The following is a 26,606-nucleotide window of genomic DNA, read 5'->3' as shown; positions in this document are numbered from 1 at the left end:
ATCTTTCAGGAGGTGATAGACGGTTATATTTCACGAAAAAAATCCTTCTACGCATATGTTAGAATTTCAACGATGACAGACTTATAGAACTTTTTCTTTGTTTCGGATTCTGTTGGCTCAAACTGACCCTACATTGAAAAGTATGCTACGTAGTCCGATTTTGTGGCTTTCATTTGAAAGATGAGAAAACTTAGTACAGGATATAGTAGTGGAACATCTAAATTAGTGGATTAAAATAACATTTTTGAAGTGGAAAATTTAAAAGTTTTTTTTTTATTTGTAATTATTAATTTTATCCTAAAAATTCATACCAAACTTGATTGTTCCTATCAATTAAATTAAAGCTCTCTAACCTCTCTACAATTTGTTCTTTGACGCCCAACTTCTATCTCTCTTAATTTCGCTGCAATATCGATATAAACAATTCCTGATGAAGATTCAATCAAAATCTTCAAAAATCGCGATTTTTAATCCACTGTACTTGTAAAAGCCACTTAAATTTCACCTTAATGCTGAAAGGTTAATTTTTTTCTTGAAATTATTCATATTTGAATTATAAAAAACTATGGATGGGTTATACCTATGGTATAACCGCAAGGTTGACGTAGGACTGCCGTTGACTTAGTAATCAATTGTATTTCTTCAATTAGCCATAATCCCACCTCGTATGTTCCTCATTGGGTACGATATCGTCGCTGCGCAGAGCTATCTTTTGTGGGTATTGATTAAATTATTGATTAAACTAGTGAATGAATGAAACTATCTACGAATTTAATTGCAAACAAATACCAATTTAAGTCAATTCATGCGTTATGGAAGTAGTTATCGCAGCAAATAGTTATCAACACATTGCCTAATCATCAAACGGTTGATGCGTTTGCAATGTCGTTTTCTCCAGGCTCCATGGTTTGAAGTCTGTGTTAGGGAAACATCCATCCATTCCAGCGATCGTACATCAACCGTTGCGCAATCATAACTGAGTGGATTTCCGAGCGGCACTCGCTTATATACCGATTGGTGTGATTTCAATAGCCTGTTTTGAAAGCAATTTTAAAGCTATTGAAACAAGTTTTTGAATCAAAAAGTAACAAGCATATAACGCGTAGACGTTTTGACTTTCGAGTGAAGTGTTTATCGTATCGTTTCATTCAGTTGTTTAGGAACTATTAAGGCTCCAAATCTCGTTCTCCGGCGTAACGCTTTTGTTTTCAAAACTTTGAACTTACACCCCAGTATAGAAATGAAAGACGTAGTCCTACGTCAAAAAACTTTTTTTTTCAAACTGTATACGAGGGTCACTATTTATATTTCGGGAATTGGCAACACTGATGTCATGTGAGTCCCATCTGACGGTTCCATCGTAAAGTTTGACATTTTTGACGATATACGTACTCAGAACATTTTGTCATACGGACGCTATTTGTTTATTTTATATTTAGTTGAAAGTTTGGTCTCGGCAAAAAAATGGAACTGAATCGTGAACATTTTCGTGCGATGTTTTTTTACGACTTTCGACGTGGATTATCACAACAAGAGTGCGTCAATCAACTTAATTTGACTTTTGGCGATGAAGCTCCATCAAAAACCACTGTGTATCGCTGGTATAGTCAATTCAATCGTGGTCGTAGTTCGCTGTCCGACGAGTTTCGTGAAGGTCGTCCAAAATCGACTGTAGTGCCAGAAAACATCGATGCTGTGCACGAAATGATTAAGCAAGATCGTCATGTAACCTATTGTGAGATTGAGGCATCCCTAAGCATTAGTTCCACCAGCATATATGCGATTTTACATGAACACTTAGTTGTGCGAAAATTATGTTCACGTTGGATCCCACATAGTTTGACAATCGCTCAAAAAAAGGCTCGTGTCGTTTGGAATAAATGCTTTGAAAATTGGTTTAAGCGCATGCAAAAGTGTATCGATCATCGTGGCGAGTACTTTGAAAAAAAAATAAAAATATATTCGCAGCTTAACTATTTGTTTTTGTTCCTATTCCCGAAATATAAATAGTGACCCTCGTACAATCGAGTCCTAAATTTTACATAATCGAATCATATATAATCGAGATTGTATATAATCGAGTCCGACTTGCACGAGGCACTAAGTTAACAAAGAAAATATTGATTAAGTATGTTACTCAAACTGAATTGTAACGATCACGCAGGAACTGTTCAATCACAAAGAAATGTTCGAATAGTTTCACAGGAACATTTTCAGTTGATTTCAATATTCCGGACATATTCTTCAGGTTTGATTTAACGTTCGAATTAACATCTCAATAGAACTACTATCTTCAGCGTTTTGACGTAGGATTACGTCTTTCGGGAACATATTGGGGTACAAATTGAAAAATGAAAATCGATCGCATCGTGAAAAATGTCCAATTTCAAACGCTTGTTACTCATTCATTTCATGATGGATTCATGAGATTTTTGCATCAAACGATTACGGCACTCCATAACAATTTTTCACATTGAATAAAATAGTATATATCATATAACTAACTATCGAACAATTGAAAAAATTCAACCCCTATCCAAACAGTGATACCCAGCCCTGATTGGTCGAAATTGACGTCATTTCTTTTTCGCGCCCGATTCGTTCTCTCACCGGCAAGCTGCATGGCAATCGAGTAGGAGGCGCCTACATCACACATACCAAATGATATAAAAGCAAGGAGCATTCGTGGATCTCATTCATTTTTACAACGGACGTGGAACGGACAACAACAAGTGGATAGCAGCAGCAGTGAAAGCGGCTAATATATAGGCGAGCATAGAAGTTGAGCGGTCAAAATGCGAGCTGTGTCTCGCATCGAGCTTCTATGGCAGCATAAGCAGCGGCAAACAGTAGCAACGGTTGTTGAAACCGGTCTACTGCTAGTGGCAGCAGCAAGCATCACGAGCGGATCGTTTCAGGCACGCTCTCTCCGTCAGAAGTGCGAGAACGTTTCTTGGCATCGTGAAAGTGCAGCATCGAATCTGAGCGGCCAACAATTGAGCTGTGTCTCACATAAGTGGCAGTAGCAGCAGTAACGGCGGTAAACATCGATGCTGAACCTCAACAATCGAGCTGTGTCTCGCATCGGTCCACTACTGTTGGCAACAACAAATATCATGAGTAGAGAGTTTCAGGCATTCTCTCTTTCTCTACTGCTGCTGCTGCTGCTGCTACTCAGTCAGATTTCTCATTCTTGTTGGACGCTCAGATCGATAAACATATGTGTTTCTAGTGTGCATTGCTGGTACTGTTCCTATCAACCAATACAATTGGATGCGGTTATGGAGTTAAAGGAGACAAAGGACCCGGTTAAGGAATAGTGTATCGCCCGGTTCCACATGGGAACATCCTGTATCAAACCCGCTATCCGTTGTTTAGCTCACCGTGATGGTGTCAACGAAACCCTTGCAAACCGACGCACAGAAGCCGAAGATGCCAAAGGCAAGGAAAGCAGCAGCGACTCCGAAAAAACTACCGCTGCCAAAAAGTTAACAACTACTACATCCGACTGAAACCTCATTACATTAGCACGCAGCAGATTCCATACAACCCATTTAACCATTCCAGTTCTTTTCAGGACTTTCGATATTGCTTTGAAACGAAAGAGTTTAATTTATTGTTTTCCACTTATCATAAAAATGATATAAAACTACGATCAAAAATACTGTTGACTTTTCATCATTCTTTGTGTGGACACCGACTGGACAACATCGTTGCTGGACGGGCTGGACGGCGAGGGATCGAGTGTCTTTCCCAAGGCAAGAGGGCGGAGGTGGTAGCGCTGGAGTAGAATAGAGTAGAGTTTTCAAAGGGCCTTTCTCAAGGCTAGAGACGAATGAACTGCAAAAGTTTAAAGTCTCTATAATACAATACCTTCCTTCCTTCCTGTTTACTTTTACATTTTCTTTGATCATGTGCAACAGGAAACTTATTCACGTCAGAAACATACTTTCCATCAACCAACCTGACTGGATGCGGTAAGGGAGGCGAATGACATATGTATATATATATATACATATATATATATATATATATATATATATATATATATATATATATATATATATATATATATATATATATATATATATATATATATATATATATATATATATATATATATATATATATATATATATATATATATATATATATATATATATATATATATATATATATATATATAGCGAAACGGCTCCGGTCATACACGGCACGTTTCAGACAAATGCCTCAAGGAATTTTCTAAAATAATATTTTGCCGATGCCTTTGCGCGAACTACACGGGCGAGTAGCACCATAATAGGAAATCAAATGTCGAAGTTCGTGATATGGGTGCGTTCATCGCTATTCGGTTCGGCGTCGGTTTAACCCTTTCATTGCGGCAGTGTGCTCCGCCGAAGTGTTACCCCTGTACGAAGCACTGCGCCGAAAAGTATGCACATCGCGCTGGTGTGATCGAAGAGCAGTATGAATTTCATGTCGTCTAAAGACGACGCTCGTACACACAGCTCGTCGCGTGGATGTCGTCTATAGACGACGCTCGTAACGGATGGGTTAACCATCAATAACTACGCTTGGCAACATTGACATCTGGCAATTTTCATATAAGATTTTTTCCCCGCATGTTAAAAGTGGTTTTTCATGTACATAAAAGCGCAGCGTAGTATGTCAACTGCTTCCCGGTTAGAAAATAAATGATCGTTAGAAAAAAAATAAATGAGCGACCCGTCCAATTTCAAACGCTTATTGCTCATTCATTTCATGATGGATTGATGAGATGTTTGCATCATACGTTGTCGGCACTCCATAATAATTTTTCACATTGAATAAAATAATATATATCATGTAACTAACAATCGAACAATTAAAAAATCTCAACCACTATCCAAACAGAAGATACCTAGGCCTGATTGATCGAAATTGACGTCATTTCTTTTTCGCGCCCGATTCGTTCGTTCACCGGCAAGCTGTATGACAATCGAGGAGGAGGCGCCTACTTCACACATACCAAATGATATAAAAGGATGGAGCGTTCGTGGATTTTATTCATTTTTACAACGGACAACAGTGGAGAGCAGTAGCAGTGGACGCGGCTAATATATAGACGAGCATCGAAGCTGTGTGGTTAATAAGCTAGCTGTGCCTCACATCAAGCTTCTATGACAGTATAAGCAGCGACAAACTACTACTACTCTACTAGTGGCAGCAGCAAGCATCGCGAGCGGAGCATTTCGGGCACGCTCTCTCCATCAGAAGTGCGAGCACATGCTTCTTGGAATCGTGAAAGTGCAGCAGTGAACTTCAAGACGAGCATCGAATCTGAGCGGCCAACAATTGACCTGTGTCTCATATCGAACTTAAGTGGCAGTAGCAGCAGCAGCGGCGGTAAACATCGAGGCCTAACATCAACAATCGAGCTGTGTCCCGCATCGGTCCAGTACTGATGGCAACAGCAAACATCATGAGCAGAAAGTTTCAGGCATGTTCTATCTTTTTGCTGATGCTGCTGCTCAGTCAGATTTCTCATTTTGTTCGACGCTCAGATCGGTAAACATATATGTTTTTAGTGTTTTAAGTGTGGTCACATCAGATCAACATCAACCAACATGACTTCATGCGGCAAGGAAGGCAAAGGAGGATCGAAGCGTATCGCAAGGTTCTACATGACAATATCCAGTGTATCAAATTCGCTATTCGCCGTTTAGCTCGACGTGATGGTGTCAACGAAAACCACCAAAATAAAAACAGAAATAAGCAGCAGCGGCTCCGAAAAAGCTACCGCTGCCAAGAAACAACAGAAGTGAATTGTTGTTTTTGTTGCTCCATAAAGTTTTACGCGAGTAAATATGTCGGAATATATGTTCACGCAATATGAGCGCCAATCTCGTAAACGTGCATCGGAGCTGAAACAACTTTCTATCACTGATACCGAAAGCTCGATTGTAACACTGGTGAAATGAACAAAAAAACACCCAAAAACCAAATCAAACAGCCCTTTTCAGGGCCATCAGATCATTATCAAAGAGTTTAACAATATTTTTCAAACATCCAAAATCAGCATGCGACAGATAGCCTAACGTAATCCTACGTCAACTATGCGGTCGTGTCTCGGACACAACCTTCTGTGACTTTTTCTCAGGTTTTTCAACACTTTCTAGTATATCGGTATCTGGCATCAGATCACAGCAAATCACGTTTTGGTCCTTTTTGCACTTATTATTAAAAGACATTGAGCAATCGAACGGTATTGTACCGTCGACATCGCTCACGACACATTAATTATGCCAGCGGAATATCACTCCCGTCAATGTTGGTTGTGCTTTAAAGCTAGGATTTCCCAGTTTTTGGACAAATTCTCAAGCCATATCCCGAAGAATAGAAGAGGGGTAAATGATGTTGTCTAGCTTGACAAGACAAAAATTCATTGACCGCTCCAGCTTCTCGATTCTGACAAACCTTATATGCTTTTGGTCTAGATACAATTTTCCATTCCGATTCCATTTTTACTTTAGTTTGAGTAGTGTTGATACCGCACTTTGTGCAATACTGAAATTATTTGCAGCTTCAGACCCCTTCCGTCCATATTTTTCGACCTGCTCGATGATGCTCAAACCTTGCGCAATGGTTAGCGTTTTGATTGTTCGCTTGAAAGGTTTCTCGTGGTTTTCCATACTTGAAAAGAAATTGTTTGATGACACGAACACTCCGTCTTCACTTTCAAGGGCAATTGAAATCTGAGGTAATAACGCACAAAAACATGTACGCGAAAATCAATCGAGTTAGGGAGGTGAAAATCCATGGAAAAATGAATCAAAACACATCGAGAAAGAGAGGCATCGAGTTAGGGAGGTATCGTGTTATGGAGAGAAGAATGCTTGTAAAATCGAAGGTGCCATGAAATCCATCGAGTTAGGGAAAATATCGAGATACAGAACATCGAGTTAGGGAGAGTTGACTGTATTTCTAAAAACAACACTTTACAGAACGATTGACATTCCACGTGAATAATAACACCGAAATTACTGCGAAATAGCAGTTCATACAAACAACCCTTCCTTTACATGTGATTCACAGCTTGTGGTGAAACAGCGTGTTTTACAGCCCTGAATCACTCTGAATTGCGTGAATAATCTAGACTTCAATAACTGAATATGATATGATAAATGTTCTAAATATCCGGCAATCACATAGCAGCGAAAAAAAAATTTCCTGAAAGGATAACCAGCGCGAACATTAATGTTGTTAAAGAATTATGGACAGGATAGCCTCATGATTGCCATACCTGGTGGATCAAAAAATAGCAAATAAAAGCGAGAAAGACGGCTTGTAACAATTTTTCACGCAGATCTAATTATAAATTTTCTCCGCCCCGACCATGTCCAACGATTGCATTCTTTGCCTATATTTAGCCGGTACGTGTCCGCAGAAAGCCCCCATCAGTGTGACCAGTGGCCGGTCTATCCAAGATATCCGGGGAGTGCCCAGCCAGTTGCCATCCAATTCAGGCTGCAATTTGCTCCACTAGGACTTGGGCTCATTTTAACTGTAAACTTGACGTAAACATATCAATCAAATTGAAATTGATGATAATAGTGGCTCGACTCGGTCGGAGCCCCATCGCGGAGGAGCCCAACTTATCTCCGATGGTGCGAACTGCGTCCAACACACGCGACAACAGCAGCCAAGATGCTGGCTGTCGAGCCTAGCACCGGCTGCTGGCGCCAGCGAGGTGCGATCTTTTTTCTGCATCGCGCGCGCTCTGACTCAAATCGTGCAAATTCCTACGATTTTAATTGCTCTTCTTGCCTGAAATGATTAGCATCATCTTCCTGTGATTTGTTTTTTTTCTCCTGTTGCTGCTTCTTCGCCGCGTGTAGATGATCTCGAGAAACAGATAAATAGATGAGCTGATTCCCCCCGCTCTCACAGTTTGGTGGAGCGGAGTCCGATGAGAATATGAATGATGGAAATGGGCAGATAATTAGTCGATCTTTTGCTGGAAATCTTCGCGATGGGGAATTGCGGACGAATCAAATAAAAAAGAAGCATACGGGGGTACCTTCCCGGTATACACAAAGTCATAGTTTGTAATAGATTTAAAAGTTTATTTCTATGTTTTACGATACGAGATGAACTTTTGGAATTTATAATCATGTGTTTTTTGTGCCTATTTTGCGAGAGAACTATTTACAGTTTGTTTTGCGTTGTATAACGTTTTGTTTCTGCTGCTGATAGTTTTTTCAATGGAATGTTATTAAAATAGGAAGCTTATAGTTTATTTACCTCGATAATATGAATATTCTTGATAAAGTATCGTTTCGAAAATAGTTGCTCACATCTAGATAAAAAGTCTCCACGGTTGAATTTGTCTGTGTTTGTTAGTGAGTAAAAGATTACTTTTATCAATTATTTGTGTAACACTTATCTTTATAGAAAAACTTGTGTTTCTTGTGTTTCTTGTGTGATTTTATTTATTTTGATGTTTGGTGTGGATCAATCCGGAATTGAGATCGTCTTCTTTTTTTTTCTTGTACACAAAATATAAGCCTATCTAATATGCACTTGTCATACTTGGCAAACATAAAGAAATATAAAGTTCAATATGCATTCCATGAATTGTCTTGTTCTCCGTACTCTAGGAGCTCTTTACAGACCAACCTTTATCGAATAATCGTTGCATGTGCGCTGAAAAGTTCAACCAAACGGCAGCTTCTCGGGAAGGATAAACGTGTTGTTTCTGTGCAAACCAATTGCGGAAGCATTGATTGTGTCTTTCTTGACGACAGATGCTACAGAATAATTATTTTCAAAACTATCACTACTTTGTAGCATCTCTTGATTTTATAGTTGATCATTCCATTTCATTGTACAGGCAAGGACAAAATGAATTTATTATTTAGATCATAAGAAAATTGTAAAAAACGGCAAAAAAAAACAAATAATGTTGCGAAAGAAAGCTTTTTAAGTTACTTAAAAAGCTATTTTTTTACTAGAAAAATAATGATGGTTTTAAATTTTGAACATTGCAGATTTATGGACCTTATGTCTACCTAATCCTCATCAGAATTCTGGATGATAATTTGCTTACATCCACTCACCACTCACCAATAGAATTTGTTATAGTACCTAAACAGAAATGTTGGGAGCACTGTTTTAGAACATAACAGGCCTCATCGCTTTCTTACTGGGCTCTTCAGCGATAGACGTCAAAAGCCAAAGTGTGATTCACATACAACATCTACGTTACGTTCACATCACGTCACGTCGCGTTACGTCAATTATTCTCCACGTCTCCACGTCCTGCCACGTCAGACCAGGCAGGATTTGTAAGGAAGAATAATTGACGGAGACGGATGACTCGTTGGGTTTTGACGTAGGATTACGTCTTTCGGGAACATATTGGGGTACAAATTGAAAATCGAAAATCGAGTACATCGTGAAAATTGTCCAATTTCAAACGCTTATTGCTCAGTCATTTCATGGTGGATTGATAAAATTTTTGCGTCAATCGATTTCGGCACTCCATAACAATTTTTTACATTGAAGAAAATAATATATGTCATGAAACTAACGATCGAATAATTGAAAAATCTCAACCCCTATCCTAACTGAAATACCCACTTCTGATTGGTCGAAATTGATGACACATGCGGCGGGTCCCTAACAGAGACATCAAAACCAAGCTGCCTGTGGGAAATCGGCATTGCAAATATATGCAAATCGGGGGCATTTTTGTATTGCAAGTAAGGTGAGTGATACGATTAATTCTAGTAAATAAAATTTAAATTTGGAGCTTTAATGATCGCTGCTTGCTGAAATTTCACATCAATGACCGTTCGTGTATTGTGAAAAATGTAGTACAAGTGTAAGAGTGAAATTGTATATGGTAGCAGTTGTGTTCAAATTGACTTGATTTATGAAACGATTTATTTCTATTTTCATAAATAAAAACCAAGGTGTGTTCCCGCTCGAGAACGGGTCGTTTGGTTTAAGCTGTCTGTTTTGTTGTGTTCATTTTCACCCAATGAAGGTTTATACGGCGAGAAAAATTGGAAAAGTGAAGAAATATTTGAAAAAGTGATTTCCCATATGCTCTACGTGTAGTATTACGTGTTGTTAGTCCATTTATAATTCGCATTGGGTTGAATAAATACTCATAAAGTAAAAATTATAAATGAAAATTACCTTTTCCATTTCAAATATGTTTTCTCTATACTAAAGTAACATGTTTTTACTGGTGAGAAAAAAATGATAATTGTGTTCGGTATTGGTTCATTGGCACCATCGGACGGTGCGACCGTGATGATGGAGGAATCGAATTCCATAATGCGCTTGATAGAAATCGATTGTCCAGATCGAGTAGTCGTCAAATGTACATGTCATTCACTGGTTTTGTGTGCTAGTTATGCATGAGAGAAAATCCCTGACTATCTTGAACATTTTTGAGGGACATATATACCTATATATCCAATAACCCAAAAAAGAATTCGAGGTAATTCAGGGAAAATGTGTTTCAAGCGTTTCCACGGTTCTACGATGGGAATATACAAGATCTGGAGAATGAATTCCGTATCGTAAATGTAAAATTACTCCGTAAGGAAATCACAGTTTCATAAGACGAACGTGTGTAGGATTGGTGCACAAATGTTTGTAATGTTCTCACTAAACCTCACTCCTCGGCAACTGTCGAGCGAATTATTTTTCTGAATATTATCAGAACAAAAAAAAATCTTCAAAGTCGGCTCAGCAGCGATACGCTGAACGCTATTTTGAGATCAAAAGATTTGATCAAACACCGTGGCGGCAGCACGAAAATATTGACATAGGACTATGTCTTTGATTTCTATATAGGGGGGAAACTCTACGAAAAATGTAACGATTCATTAAGAGTTTTCGAACGCATATTACTCAAAATCATTATTGCGACATATGTTGCGTTGTGTACCATTACACAGGTAATTTATCCAGCATTTTTTTTGTTAAGACAAAAACAATGAAGATAGTAAAAAAGTTAACAATTTGATGTTTAAAATGGGTATATTATTTAGATTTTACTAGGCACTCGTTTTCCTCCACAACGCAACGAGCAATCTTTTTGCCTACAATTTGGCGTTAGCTCACAATGCATATTATGAATTATTCTCGATTTGCCGATAATAGGCATTTATCAGTTGGTGCTCCCGTGGCCGAGTGGTTAGCGTCATAACTAACATGCCGGGTGTTCGGGTTCGATTCCCGTTCTGGTCGGGGGAATTTTTCGTCAAAGAAATTTCCTCCGACTTGCACTGTGATCACGCGTATTCTAGAGCTTGCCACTCAGAATGCATTCAAGGCGTGTTATTTGGCATAGAAATCTCAACTAAGTACTAATAAAAAATGACGCAAGTAATACTACGTTGAGACGGCGAAGTTCCTCTAGGAACGTTAGTGCCATTGAAGAAGAAGAAGAAGGCATTTATCAGTTAGTAGAATCAATGGAGAGATGATCTAGGAATGATCTTGAAGATGATATTAGATGGTTTCATTTTATTATCCCCAAAGATTTGACGAGGTTAAACATTGATAGAGATTTTATTAGATTGCAGTTGTTGTCCAATCAATTCGTGCTCAATTCACAATTGATCGTGTAGGTTTTGCTACAATTTATGTAATTGTGGTCCAGGATGTCAAAATATCGAGTATGTCGTTTGGTTATGTAAAAAATGCAATTAATGAATTCAACTGGCTGTTGATCTGAAAGTTCGAAAGGTATATTTTTCAGGGCTTCCATTTGATGTATGGAAAGAGAAAAAATACATATTTTGAACAATGAAAAAACTTAATTCAAATGCAATCACTACCCACAATCATAGTTCTATGTCAAGATCCCGTCCGTGCCCCTAGGCTCAGACCCATCAACTTTTTGTAAATGATAGTATGCAGTCTAGATTCAGAAAAGCGATGTATAAGCATCATCAAACACAAGAATGACTTGCAAATGTAAATGTAGTATTTGTAGTAACTAAATGAGTATTTTTTCATGCTAATAAAACAGATTTTTTTCTACAACGTGTTCGCGACCGATAGCGCGAAAGAGAAGCAGTAATCCAATAAAGTCACTTCCCTTTCCCAACCCTATCCTTATTCCCATCCAAATCTATTCCTCCCATTCTAAATGCAGTGTTTGGTATTTGACACATCCACAATCAGCACAATAACCCGACGCGAACGTATACAACCAAATACGTGCATAGGGAAGTTCCCTACCAATATTTTTACCATTCCAAATCCAACTACCAAGAGTGAAAGATCACGACAATGAATCCCGTGTTTAGTAGTTATCCAAAGTGTTATTTAATTCTCCAGTGCAAGCCACATCCCAAATCCTGAGCTATAATCCTGGCCTCCTTTAGCCGAAGGATCCGCCATATTCCTCAATGGTGTGATCCACCACAACGAATATTTTCGATGGTACAGATTTTTGGAAAAAAAAAGTACAGATGAGAATGATTTTTGGCCCCTCTGGTACAGATTTAAATGTGGCAACACTGGTCGGGACTACAGGCTCAAAGCATTCAAATAATATAATTCAATGATTTTCATTGATGTTTCAAAAATTGAGAACTGATTCTAGGCATGCTAATTCGGAAGAAGACATTGCAATGTGAAACTGTTTTAGGTGTCGACACTATGAATAATATTAAATAAATCATTCATTTGACATTTGACGCGACAGTGCCGATGCAAGCGTAGACTGCATGTGTGAGTTGATAGAGACGTTGACGGAACGTGGACGTTCTTTTCCGTAACGTTCTATGTGAATCTCACATAATGCGTCAGTTGTTGTTGAGCTGTTGATATATGATTTTGTAACAACGTAAAATAAGGTATCTATGCTATGTTCTTGTTCGTTACGATCGCGTTTTTGGTATATTTTAGTAAGGGTACCATATTAAAAAAACATGTCACGCTTTCATGAAATAGTTTTCAAGTTGATAAATATTTTTCATGCAAACGGATTTTTGTAATTTTACCAATAGAAACGAAAATTCCCTAAGACCGAAAATTGATGGGGTATTCTCATACATTCGTTCTGTGCATTTATGTGCTAACCTAACCGTACTATCAATAACGAGCAACTAACGTAGCGGTCAGACTCAATTTTTATATACTGCGAATCAGTCGCACGTAGATTTCGACGAAGAAGAAGAACATTCGCGATGAACACTCAGTGCAGTACGTGCATTGACGAAATGAAACAATTGGCGACATTTGGCACGCTTATGTATTGTTCTCGCGAGGACAAGAACGAATCATCAATCAATCGTCCACAACTGTATCTACGAAATCACGCAAACCATTCACTTTTTTCATGACCACCTAACTCTTCTTAAAAATATTTCTAAAATTTCGATGCATTTTAAAATAATATCCGAAGAGATGAACAAACGAATGAATACAATAATTTCATAGTCCTTCGTCAACAATGCGGACGTGTCCTGGACTAGGTAGTGCGGACTGAATCAACACGGCTGTCAAAAAAGATCCAATTGAAATGTCAAAAGAGATCCAACGATCAGGAGTGTTATTTTTCTTATGATAATCAACACTATAAAAGAGGTATTGTTGTCAAGGGCAAAAATAATTAGAATTATAAAATGAACGAGCTACATTTTTCCGTCAATTGTTTAATTAACCATTGCATCTCTGAAAGAGCATCTCAACCTTTCACTGAGCAACGCATTTTTAATCTCCCCCCCTCCGTTTGACATAACGTTTTTTCCGAACGAAATAAAAACAAACGAAGTCAGAGTCACGTAAATGTTTACTCCTGCGATTTGAAAATATTCGATAAAAAGTGGAAGGAAGAGATGCCAGATGATTTTTGAAAAAAGTCTGTAAAAACATGTGAATGTCTGTTAAAAATGTGGAAAAGTCTGTAAAAGTGTACAGATCTATAGAAATGTTTTTTAACGTTAATTTTCACATATTCATTAATACTTTGTACATCGCGATGCACGTAAGATTGTATTTTGTATATATATACAGCCATTCCATGCCAAACCAATATAGTGATTCTCAGATCTTCGTCAAAAGTGGTAATTTTGTTCTTTATCGCAAAACATTAAACTCGTGTTTTTTTATTTTTTCATTAGGGTGCCCATTTCCATTTTAGGGTGATCCAAAAAATTATTTTTTCCACTTTTTCAAAAATTTATAACTTTCGAACCACTTAACCGATTTAGATGATCGACATATCAAATTCAAGCCAATGAGCTTTAATTGAGAAATATTGAAATTGCAGGTAATATGGATCCTATTTTCGCAATTATTGATTGTAGTCGTTTTTCAATGTATTCATGGCTTTGGACTAGGGGGCGCTTTTTTTTCTATATTTTTAATTGAAAGCTGAGAATTTTGACATAAAATATCTCGATATCAAAGATGCTTTTTTTTCGTTTTTGAAATATGATTTTTCAGAACTAATCGATGGTTCGAAAACAATTTTTCCCCATTTTTCCCACTACAAAAAGTCATAACTTTTGAACTATTGGACCGATTCCTATCATCGACATATCAAATTGAAGCTTACGAGTTATTTTTCTATGGAAAAATTTTACTTTTGCGAAAAAATTGAATTTTTCATTTTTGTAATTATTGATTCAGTTAGTTTTTCATAGTTTTCTCGGTTAAAGATAGGAGCGCTATAATTTTTTATATTTTTCATGGAAAGCTGAGGATTATTTACCTAACATATCTCGATATCAGAGATGCTATAATTCTCATTTTTAAGTTATAACTTTGTAAATTTAACATGTTTTAAGTCTTCGATCAATATTCATATGTGACTGAACTAGACCTATGCTTCTAGAATCCAAACTTCCCGCAAGTGTGATATTTTTTCAAATTTTGCTTATTGGCTTCCATTTAATATATCGATCATCTAAATCGGTTCAGTAGTTAAAATGTTATGATTTTTTGCAGAATGTTATTTTTGGACAAAGGGGGAAAAATGATTTTTCGAACCACCGGTTAACTTTGAAAAATCATATCAAAAAAACGAAAAAAATAGCATCTCTGATATCGATATATGTTATGTAAAAAATTCTCAGCTTTCAAGAAAAAATATAAAAAAATATGGCGCCCTCTAATCCAAAGTCATAAAAAAATAAAAATACGACTACAATCAATAATTACTAAAACATAATCATTTTTTTCGCAAGTTAAATATTTTTCACTAAAAGGCTAGGTCATTAGTTCAATTTTATATGTCGATCTTCTAAATCAGTGATTCAAAAGTTATTAATTTTCATTTGTCATTTTTGGGAATAAGTGGAAAAAATTGATTTTTCGGGCCACTTAATAACTTATGTGTTGTAAGTGTGTTTAAATGTTTCAACAATCTACACATACATACATACACATGTATACGCGTTGTTAATTTTTATAAAAATCAGTATTTCTTCGTTGATATATTGGACATCCACCAAGGCTTGCGGTCTTGTCGTTGATGAAATTTATAAGAAAATGCAGTGAATATTTTCCATTCGCCATGCAAGGCTATACAAGTTTTATATCACCACACGGTCATGAACCATGTCTGTGGTAACAATATCGAACAGTAACCCATATTTCGTCATAAGCAGACCCGAAAGCGAATGTAAGTTGTTGAAAATAGAATGAAAATTTATATTCGATGTTGTTTAAATACTTAGAAGACATAGTCCTGACCCTAACTTAACTATTCTTCAATAAATCTCCTTGCATTTCAGCAAAACAATCTTATCTAGAACAGAAAATAATTATCAGAGACAATTTTCATTCAAGATTTTTCCTTTCCTGCAGAGAATGCAATTTTTCATTAATTGTGAATAACCGTATCCTCTCTTTCGTCTGCAATGATGTCATGGCAAAAGTACGAGTTCCAAACTTTATACACACCAGATTGGCCAACCAGAAAGACTGCCGGGCCGCAGGTTGAGTATCGCTGGTCTAACGTCATGTGTATTGATATAAACTAAATATAATAACTTTTCTGTATTAAAACTATGGAAAAATGTCATATGGTGAGTCGAATATCTTTGATGTGATGAATAAAGCCTCTTATTTTCAAAAACCTGTGAAATATTTTTGTATCCAAAAAGTCTACAACAAAAATGAAAAGTGTTTTACAGATGTCTGTAAATTTACAAACATATTTGTAAATCTGGCATCCCTGGTGGTCTGAGAATTTATTGCAAGAAATCGCTTGAAAACATGCATGAATTTGCTTGAAATGAAGTGGATTGAGTCCGCACCACTTAGGTCCTGGATAGAACCCGCTATAATTCGTTAGTTTCCTCTCAATGTGATCTTTTCAAAACCACCTCCGTGCCGTAACAGTGACGACGCCGGTGAGTTTTGTGTCGTTTTTGCGTAGCAAGTGAAAAACAAAAAACACAAGAAGCGCAAGCTTCTATCACCCACTGAAGACGATTACGAGATGCCGAATAAAACCAGCCAAAAGTCGGTGCCAATGCCTACCGAAAAGTTCATCTTTCAAGTGTTGAGACAGTTGCAACAGCGGAAGCTTGTTACGAATGGACTTCTCTGCAGTCAAAAGCTGTCCAACGAGCAAATGCCCGCGTTTTTGACGTAGAAATACGTCTTTCATTAAGGGTGCCAAATCAGAAAACAGGTCACGGCGGATGGCGGCTAAGCTGATCTAGACCGGCAATATTAACATAAGGAGCTTCTGTTGAAACGAGCGCAAAACGGAGATAAGTGTGTGTGGTTCCCGGAATAAATCGCCACAGAAAACGACTGCAACAGAAACCACCGCTTATAAAATGTGTAGTAGGCTATAAATATTGTGGCGCGGTATTGTATTTCAAAACAAGAATTAACCGGGCAAACGTATCGCCCCAGGCAAACGTAACGCCCCGGGCAGACGTATACCGTCCGACGCTCGCTAGAGCTCGGTCGGACATTGCTAAAGGATCGTATCCTATGTTTCAAACTAACCGGGCAATCAGTGGATCCCAGGTTTGCGTGCGAGACACCGCCGCTTCCGACGGCGGGTCGGCGGTGGACTCGGATTGCGTCATCTTGGCGGCATGGGCCGCCTCGATTCCTTATCCTCGCCAAATGGGGACTTCGTCCCCATTACATTGTCCTCAGAATAAATTTCGAAAAACGAGAACAAGAGAATAAATTTATAATAGAAATGTGAGGCACATGATGTTTTTCCCGCGCCAAATATTTCTAGCCTACTACACTTTTTCTAAGCGGTTGTTTCTGTTGCAGTTGTTTACTGTGGCGATTTATTCCGGTCACCAGTGTGTGTATATTTAGTTGCTTCAAGCCATCGAAATATGGATATTCATGTGCGTACGTGCGTGTTTCATAACCCGTACGTAAAAATAGTGCGGGAGGGAAATATTTGCGTTAGGGTATTAGTAATGAATCTCTGCTGAGGCAAATATTCAATCTTTTTCCAAGCAGTTTACATTGTTTGTGTTCCGTCATCATAAAGGCTTCGTTGGCGCCTTTGACATTGCATTCAATGAATTGAACTGACGGTATGGCGAAGCAGATTGTGCGCCTAAAAATTATTTGGGAATACTTGAATGTCGTGCTGGAATGTTATAAGTTATAGGGGTTCGCGAGTCAGTCGCAAAACTACTTTCAACTATGACTGCATTTGCGCTAATCTTGATCATAATGAAGCAATGCTACTCTTTTCGAGGTTGTTGAGATTAAGAGGAAAAGTTTATTTCATTCATTTAGTCACCAAGAAAGTAAATGTCGTTCTGAAAATTTGTATGTGATTTGGTTTCGCTTGCCAGTAGTAAAACTTTCTCCACTAAGGATGACAGCTGTGCTTATCTTGAGCATGGAAAAGTAATGAACTTTTTGAGACCAGTAATATTACCAGAAGCGTTTCTATTGCGAATAGCGCAAAATGATGAGAAGTGTTTATATTTCTAGTAGCTTCAAGCCACCAATGTATGGCTCTGTATGCATGCTATGACGAACGCTTGTATGGCGCTTGGTTTACGTTGTACGAATGATGTCTAGAGGTGCGATTCCACTGAGGCAATACTAAATAGCATGATATTTGATACTTGAAAGTATTGTCATTGTTGTTGTTTCCATGCGGTGCCAAAGTTATATTGATGTAGTTATGAGATGTGGAATAATGGTGCTGGTACAACAAGTATATAATCGACTGTAGCTGAGTCTATGTCAATTGCGAAAAAGGCCACCGGAGTAGTGTTCGAGGTAAATTTTCAATGCATTGACATGAAACAAATTGCGACATACGAACAGCTAGTGTGTTGTTCTACGAGGGCAAGAATGAATCATCAATCAATTATCGTCAGCTGATTCTACAACAACAAACAATATTTCGGAGCGATCAAACCATTCTACTAAACAGTTATTTTTAAAATTTCACAGCATTATAAAATAATATCCGAAGTTATTAACAAGCGACTTCGAGGAGGCGATCTGGCGTAGTGGTAACATCCATACCTCTCATGCAGAGATCACGAGTTCAATTCTCACTCCCGAAATTCTTCCAAAAATGGAAGTAGAAGTGACGAATCAGCCGAAATGTGTTGAAAGTCATTATAATAGAGAAAAAAAAACAAGCGACTTATATAAAATAACAGCGTGGTTCTACGTCAACAATGCGGTCGTATCTTGGACACAACCTCCTACCATTTTTCAGCAACAGCAAAGCAGCAGCAGTCCTTTGAAACTAGATCTAGATCCAGGTTCCGGCAAATCCCGAGTCGTACGCTCTCCTCTCAGTCGTTTCGCTTCGAGTAGGACTACTTCTGCAATCGCCGTCAACATGACTTGTTCATCAGTCATCCTTGCTCTTAACTTTCGTTAATTCATTTCTAGTCAATTTAATTCTAGGGAATGGTTATTCTAAAAGACGTGACGAATGGATACAAATCGGCTTCTTCATTCAACCTGACTCCAATCCACTATTACTACTCCACCCTAACATGTACCTCGTTGTCCGCGTACGCAATCTTATTTTAACGTCCATATAAAGTGAAACGAAAACCTGATCGAAATCAAACCAAACATCGATACATGCCTACATGATACATGAGAGAGAGAATCGAATTCAGTCTAGGCGAGTCACTTCATTATGCCGTGAAGTCCATTTGACGGTGGAGAATGAAATGAGGATGGAGTGTCGTAGAGAAGATAGCAACGGAAACGCACGAATTACTGTTGATTTAGGTTGACAGAGAAACTGCTGGGAGAAGCCAAAACTCATTTCCAATTTGATTTCGATGGCTTCACAGTCTCCTGACTATCCTCAGTTGAATAGTTGAACAGCTGAAAATATCTCTTTTTTTACGTGCACTCTTCTTCCGGTTCACGTTTATTGGTTTCATTCTCACACTGAAGCGAAGTTTTCAATCGTAATTTTTAGGGCGAATTCAAACATTCATTTTTTCGCGTAGTTCATATTCAAAAGTTGTATTCGGATGGTTTTCACTGAAACAAATGAAAAACTAGAACTGGGTTATAACTTTGATATAACCGCAAGGTGGACGTAGGACTAACATTGACTTAGCAATAAATAAGTAACAAGCATATAAATGTTTTCGGTCGAACACTTCATCTTTCGAATAAAGTGATTATCATACAACTTCGTTTCGCCGGAAAAGAATTATTAACGCTCAAAGGGGGAATCGATTCCTCCTCGGAAATACCCAGCGCAAATAGTGCCCACTCCACAAGCCCCGACAATTGGAATCATTGTGGATCCGGGGCAGTATTATTAACACTTGAGAAGGATTCCTCCTCGGATTTACACAGTAAAAATAAGAGCCACTTCCCAACAATTCCAACCCGACCGATTGCAGCGTTCGTAAACAAATATTGATATAAAATATAACATCCACTTCCATAATATCCATTACACCATATCATATCGTGTTCTTCACTATCAAATCCATAGTCAATGGCACCCATCGGTATCGAATTATCATCGATACCTCGGTTTTCGCTAAATGCTCCGTTAGGTCCGACTGCTGAGGAGAAATGGAATTGAAAAACGACAAACGAGAGAAAGAGATGTCCGAGGTTGAAAGGAGATCGGCAAAAAACTTTCGCATTTGATCGTTCGAATAATGTGATTATCATACCTCTTCGTTTTGCCAGAAAGAGATTATTAATGCTCAACGGAGGAATCGAGAGGGAATACCCATCGCAAATTAGCAAATTAGAATCGACTATCGATTGCGGCATTCGTACACAAATAATTTTATAACGCAGCTTTTATCAAAGTGATTTCTTCGATATGGTGAATAGTGGATATTATCATAATATTTCGTATTCGTCATTATCAAATCCATAGTCAATGGCACTCATCGGTATCGGATTATCATCGACACCATAGTTTTCGCTTAATGCTTCTTTCAGTTCGGCCTGCAAAAACTTTTCTGAACTCTAATCCATCAAATTTGGTGCCCTGAAAAGGGCCGTTGATTATATGTTAAGGTAATAGAACGCTCCTCGGATACGACGGGCCAGCTAGATGTCCTTGGGCAGGATGTGACGCGTTTTGCCTGGATAACACACAAATTGGTATCTTGGAATAGGCCGCCTGCAGTGCCATAACCGCGGAGCTTTGGAAGCGCAAGTCGGTGTTGAAGTCCTGGGCAATTCCACGAACCAAGCGCTGCAAAGGTAGCTTGCGGATCAGCAATTCGGTCAACTTCTGACAGTGACGAATTTCACGCAAAGTGACGGTTCCCGGTCGGTAGCGATGTGGATTCTTCACACTTCCTGCGCTTTTCCGAGCTGCTTTCGTGGTGCTTTACCACCGGTAGATTTACGAGCTGTCTGCTTGGTCCCAATGAAACGAGTCCTCACGGTGAAACGGTAAAGGAAAAAATGAACGAAAGCAAAGGAAGCGTCATGTTTTATAGCCATCCGTTCGGTTCAACTGCAGAAGAGAAATGAAATTGGAAAAGAAGACCATATTGCATAGACATCTGAGTGCGACCGTCCTCATCTCACATCGCCGCATCAACTGAATGAATTTCCAGAGCGTATGCGAGTTTATATACGGTTTCAATAACCTGTTTTCTAAGCAATTTTAAAGCTATTGAAACAAGTTTTCAGGTCAATAATTAACAATCATATAACTCGTGGACATTTTGTCTTTCGAATGAAATGATCATCATACCACTACTTTCAGCCGGAAAGAGGTATTAATGTTCAAAACCTTGCAGTCCAGCGTCACTCTTTCGTTTTCGAAACTTTGAACTTACACCCCGGTACAGAAATGAAAGACGTAGTCCTACGTCCTAATCGGTTGTGTCTCGGATACAACCCCTCGAATTTTGTTCAACGTAGTATCCTTTAAGACTTATACACTTTGTCCAACGCCGCTCTAGTTTGTTGATCCTCCCGAATAATAGGATTTTTACAAATTTGAAAAATAGCCATTCGATTCTGCAATCACTTCCCCGTTTGAACAAAAAAAAAAGTTATAAAAAAAACTATGGATGGGTTATACCTATGATACAACCGCAAGGTTGACGTAGGACTGCCGTTGGATTAGTAATCAATTGCATTTCTTCAATTAGCAATAATCCCACCTCGGATGATCCTCATTGGGTACGATATCGCCGCTACGCAGTGCTATCTTTCGTGTATTGATTAAAATATTGAATAAAATAGTGAATGAATGAAACTATTTACGAATTCAATTGCAAACAAATCTCAGTCTAAGTCAATTCGTGCATTATGGTAGTCGTTATCGCAGCAAATAGTTATCAACATGTTGCCTAATTATCAAACGGTATGCGTAAAAGTTCAGCGAGCTGGCGACATGAAGGGATATCTTCCAATTCAGTCTTGAATAATCGAGCCAAAGTGTTGCATTTGTACCCGCTTTTGTAGACCATGATAGCAAAACGAATTCTGGAGTGTAAAAATGTTTGGGGGTATAAACGTATTGCCGACTTGAATGTATCTGCAATGCCGATTCTCCCAACTTCTTGGTTTCGGAATCTGTATTGGGAAAACACATTCCGGTTTGCAAAAATGCAAGCGAGTACAAAAGTACTGGTTTTGAAGTTTGTGTTAGAGAAACATTCCGATTTCCAGAAACGCAAGCGAGTACAAAAGTACCCGCAGCTTGCATTAATTTTGCAATGTCGATTTCCTCAGGCTCCATGGTTTTGAAGACTGTGTAAGGGAAACATCCATCCATTCCAGCGATCGTTCCTCAATCGTTGCGAAATCGTAACTGAGTGGATTTCCGAGTGACACTCGCTTTTATACCGATTGTGTGATTTCAAAAGCCTGTTTTGAAAGCAATTTTCAGGCTATTGAAACAAGTTTTTGGATCAAAAAGTAACAAGCATAGAACGCGTAGACATTTTTTCTTTCGAATGAAGTGTTTATCATACCATTTCATTCAGTTATTTAGGAGCTATTAACGCTCAAAATCTCGTTCTCGGACGTAACGCTTTCCTTTTCGAAACTATTAACTTACACCCCAGTTTAGAAATGAAAGACGTAGTCCCACGTCAAACTGGGGAACAAATACTAACTCGAATCTGGAGAATATGGAGGATATTTTTTTTGTATTAAAATGATTTTCAACGATATTGGCTGGTTCGTCACTCGAACATGGTTTTACTTCCATTCAGAAGGACGAATGTCGGGAGTGATAATTGAACTCGTGACCTTCAGCTTGAGAGGTATGGATGTTAACCAGAATCCCTCGTACCCTCGTACAGCACGAGAGAAATTATGAAATAACATCTCCACTAACTAACTCCACTAAATAACATCTCTCTCAATAGAGGCAATTCGTTCAATGAAAGTTTTTTTTTTTTTTTTTTTTTTATCTGTATTATAGTGACTTTCAACACATTTGGTTGGTTCGTCACTTAACTTCCATTTTTGGAAGAATGTCGGGAGTGAGAATTGAACTCGTGACCTTTAGCGTGAGAGGCATGGATGTTACCACTACGCCAGATCGCCTCCAGCAATGAAAGTTGGTAAACGCTCATCTTATTTCCTAACAAGAATAAGACATCTATTGAGTGTTTTGGTCGAAAACTTATTCAAGATTACCTTAGCATGGGTTCCCTCACATTGCTCGATTCTGGGGAATGTGAAAGCGGACTCGCTAGCTAAGGTGGGCGCTTCAGAAGGCACACTTTTTGAAAGGCAAATTGCCTATAATTAATTTTTTCACATTCCTCGTCAGGACACACTCGTTAGTTGGCAGCGCATGTGGAGTGGAGATGAGTTCGGTCGTTGGTTACACACGATTATCCCTAAGGTTTCGACGAAAGCTTGGTTTAAGGGATTGAATGTAGGTCGTGATTTCATGCGCATGATATCTCGGCTTATGTCCAATCACTACAACCTAAACGCGCATCTCTATCGCATTGGGCTCGCAGCAAACAATCTTTGTGATTGTGGCGATGGCTACCACGACATCGAGCATATTGTCTGGTCGTGTATCCGGTTCCATGCTGCTCGCTCTCAGCTCTCTAGAGCACTGAGAGCAAAAGGCAGACAATCGGATATCCCCGACCGGGATATCTTAGGTAGCCGTGATCCTGATCTTCTGCTTCATCTATACCTGTTCCTCAGAAACGCCGATGTCAACGTTTAATGATGTTTCCTTCGTTGTGTCCCCGTTTCATATCCCTCCTATCCGATCTATAAACTTTTACTTAGTCGCGGCAATACATACACACACTCTTTACAGATACACGGGCCAAAGGTTGTACAGTCCACTGATCATTCAACAAGAGCCAAAGGTTGTACCGCTCAAGACAACTCTACACGAGCTGATGTTTGCGCCGGCTAGTGACCATTCTATCCTGGATTCCTCGAGTCAAGAAGACGCACCACGCTAGATATGGGGTACAGACTAGGGGGCGTTGCTGATTAATGGTTAGCTGCATCCCAAAAGGAAGTATCCCGTGTCGGGCACAGGTACAGAGCATTGGAGACAGCAACATCACAATTACGAAAACACTTGTAATACTAACCTCGAGCCAACCGCGAGTAATCGGTTACATATTACTAACATAGTTATAAGGCAAACATTGTCGAAATATTGAACTCCCGGCCCCGTCAGGTTGACGCCATATGAGCCTTAATAAAAATATATATTTTGGATAAAAAAAAAAATCTCCACTGCGACATTCATTAACTCAAATACCCATTGAAAATTCAACCTCCAGGGATTCCCCATGTGGGTGGTAGAGTATTCTGTAAAATAAGCCATTTGAACGATAATCGAAGCTCCCCGTAATCCTAACGCGGAAAGCCGAGTGACAGTTCTTTCCAACGTCGAATCAATGATCATCTGAAGCCCTCGGGCGTATGTAACGCGAGAATCATTAACCATTAACCTCGGACCACTTCTTTCTTGGTAGTTCGCCAAGTGTGGGGCATCTTCCATCGAAACTGGTAGGCTTTCATAGTAATCTTCAGATCAGTTGAACTCTTGCATAGATACAATGCGGAGAAGATAGATTGAGGAGTATTTGCGGTAGAGATGGGCAAAATGGTTCATTTCAGTGAGCGGCTCAGAGCCGTGCGCTCAATGAAAAGAGCCGGCTCATTTGAGCGGCTCGGCGGCTCTTTTCAAGAAGCAGTTTATTCGGGTATGGGACGTAAAAAATTAAGCTTGAAACAATAATTAGTGCAGAGAATAGAAAAAAATAATATTTCACAAAAGGTTTTCTCATATATATTTCTATTAAAAAAATCTTCATTAAACATTTTGATTTATGAACATTATTTTTTCAATGTTTCCTGACGTAAGTCTACTACGTCTTTCACTACAAACTTGTCCTGCTTTCGAAAAAATTCGCTCACATGGTACTGAAGTCGCCGGAATACATAATATTTTCAAAGCAATTTCGTAGAGCCGCGGATAGATAGATTTCCTTTCCTCCCACCAAAGCAAAGGGTCGCTTGTTCTCAGCAAATGTGACTCCACTAAATATTTATCTAACTCAGCTATTGCAGCAGCTTCTGGATCATGTGGAGCTTGAAGATTGCCAACCAATGCATCAAACTCCTCCCATACAGATGACCGCGCTTCATCACCAACGATTGGTGCTGGTTCCGCAGGCGTGTATTCTATGGATGTCATTTTTAGCGTCCTTATCAACGACTGGTATGCATTGTTGTACTTTATATTATCCCCAAAACCTTGCTGCTTGAAGCGCGGATGTAGCAGTATTGATTGGGCTACCAATTCGTCTGACTCAAGATCTGCAAATCGTTTTACCAGCTCCGAAATCAATTCATTACACAGCTTTTTTATAATCACGGGAACTGATTTCTCTTGCTCCATATAATGTTGAACATGACGAATCATCAGTCGGGAGAGCAAAGCAGTTTTCGATAACGACACAGTTTTCTCCCCGGATATTTCAATCGTTACATCGTTGAACACTTTGAGAATTTTGACTGCGTGCTCTATGGCAACTCAGTCCTGAGACTCCAAAGATAGGCGAGACTCCAAAAGTGCCAAAGTAGATACAACCGCTTGTTTGTTGAGCAACATTCGATCCAACATATCATATGTCGAGTTCCAACGAGTTGAAACGTCTTTTTTCAACTTTAGTTTAGGCTCATTCAATGTCTGCTGCATTTCATGGAGCTTGTTCAGAGCATTGGTACTTTGCTTGAAATATTGCACAATTGCTCTGCATTAATCGACGACATCAATGAAAGACGATGTTGAAATGGCTGTTTGGACAACTAAGTTGAGCGAATGGGCGAAACATCTCAAATGACGCATTTTAAGAAGTGTGGCAGCTAACTTCATATTTGCTGCGTCATCGGTTACTAGTGCTGTTATTTGCGTGTTTATAGAAAACCGTGTCAAGACAGCGAAAATCCATATGGAAATGTTTTCCGCTGTATGTCTGCGGGAAATTTCGAGCACTCTAATAAAAAAGTTTTCAATTTCGTATTTTCGTCAATAAAATGAGCAGTCAACGCATAAAAGCTTGTGTTATTGATGCTGGTCCAACCATCACAAGTAAGACAAACTGCTGAGACTGAAGCATCGAGTAATTGTTTTTGAACTGAAGAAAGGACATCATTATAAACAGCCGGTAATAGGCTAGTCGTGAGCGTTTTTCTGCTGGGAAGTTGATATGACGGATTCAACATTTCAACAATTTTCTTTAAATTCCACGTCTTCAACTATCGAGAAGGGGTGAAATTCCTTGCAGATCATCTTGAGTAACTGTATGTCACATAGCCTGCTTTTTATTTTTCCACCAATTTTTTCTATAGGAGGTTTAATCGAATGGTTTTGTCCTACATCACAATGTATGTTTTTTTCATCGAAGTGCTGTGGTATTTTTGCATTTTATTAGGTTTCTTTTATTGAAATTGAAACTTCTTCCGTACTTCATTGCTTGAAATCGAATTTATTGCCCAATAAAGTTATTCGAAATTAAATTGATGGTATTTGGTAGCTAAGAAATTAAGCTATCATTTGGTGCAAAAACTTTATAATATGATTGCTTCCCAAAGACATGAAACATTATTAATGTTGCTGTTAGATTTTTCGAACAGCTGGTCGTTAGCTGGCTAACAAAGACGTT

General features: G+C 38.6%; 1 protein-coding gene across 3 annotated transcripts in view; it reads right to left on the bottom strand.

The window, feature by feature from the left end:
- Positions 1–8,081: 8,081 nt before the first annotated feature.
- Positions 8,082–26,606, bottom strand: part of LOC129779311 (nitric oxide synthase) — a 325,833-nt gene continuing 307,308 nt past the window's right edge. For 2 of the 3 annotated variants that reach the window (XM_055786717.1, XM_055786718.1), the window contains one exon: positions 8,082–26,606. This exon is cut by the window's right edge and continues 17,052 nt beyond it. The gene's annotated coding sequence lies outside the window, so the exon portion shown is untranslated. The other variant, XR_008743618.1, reaches the window with a different exon arrangement.

The sequence above is a fragment of the Toxorhynchites rutilus genome, chromosome 3 (assembly GCF_029784135.1).
Source record: "Toxorhynchites rutilus septentrionalis strain SRP chromosome 3, ASM2978413v1, whole genome shotgun sequence".
Classification (NCBI taxonomy): Eukaryota; Metazoa; Arthropoda; class Insecta; order Diptera; family Culicidae; genus Toxorhynchites; species Toxorhynchites rutilus.
This window is presented reverse-complemented; position numbering and strand designations above follow the sequence as displayed.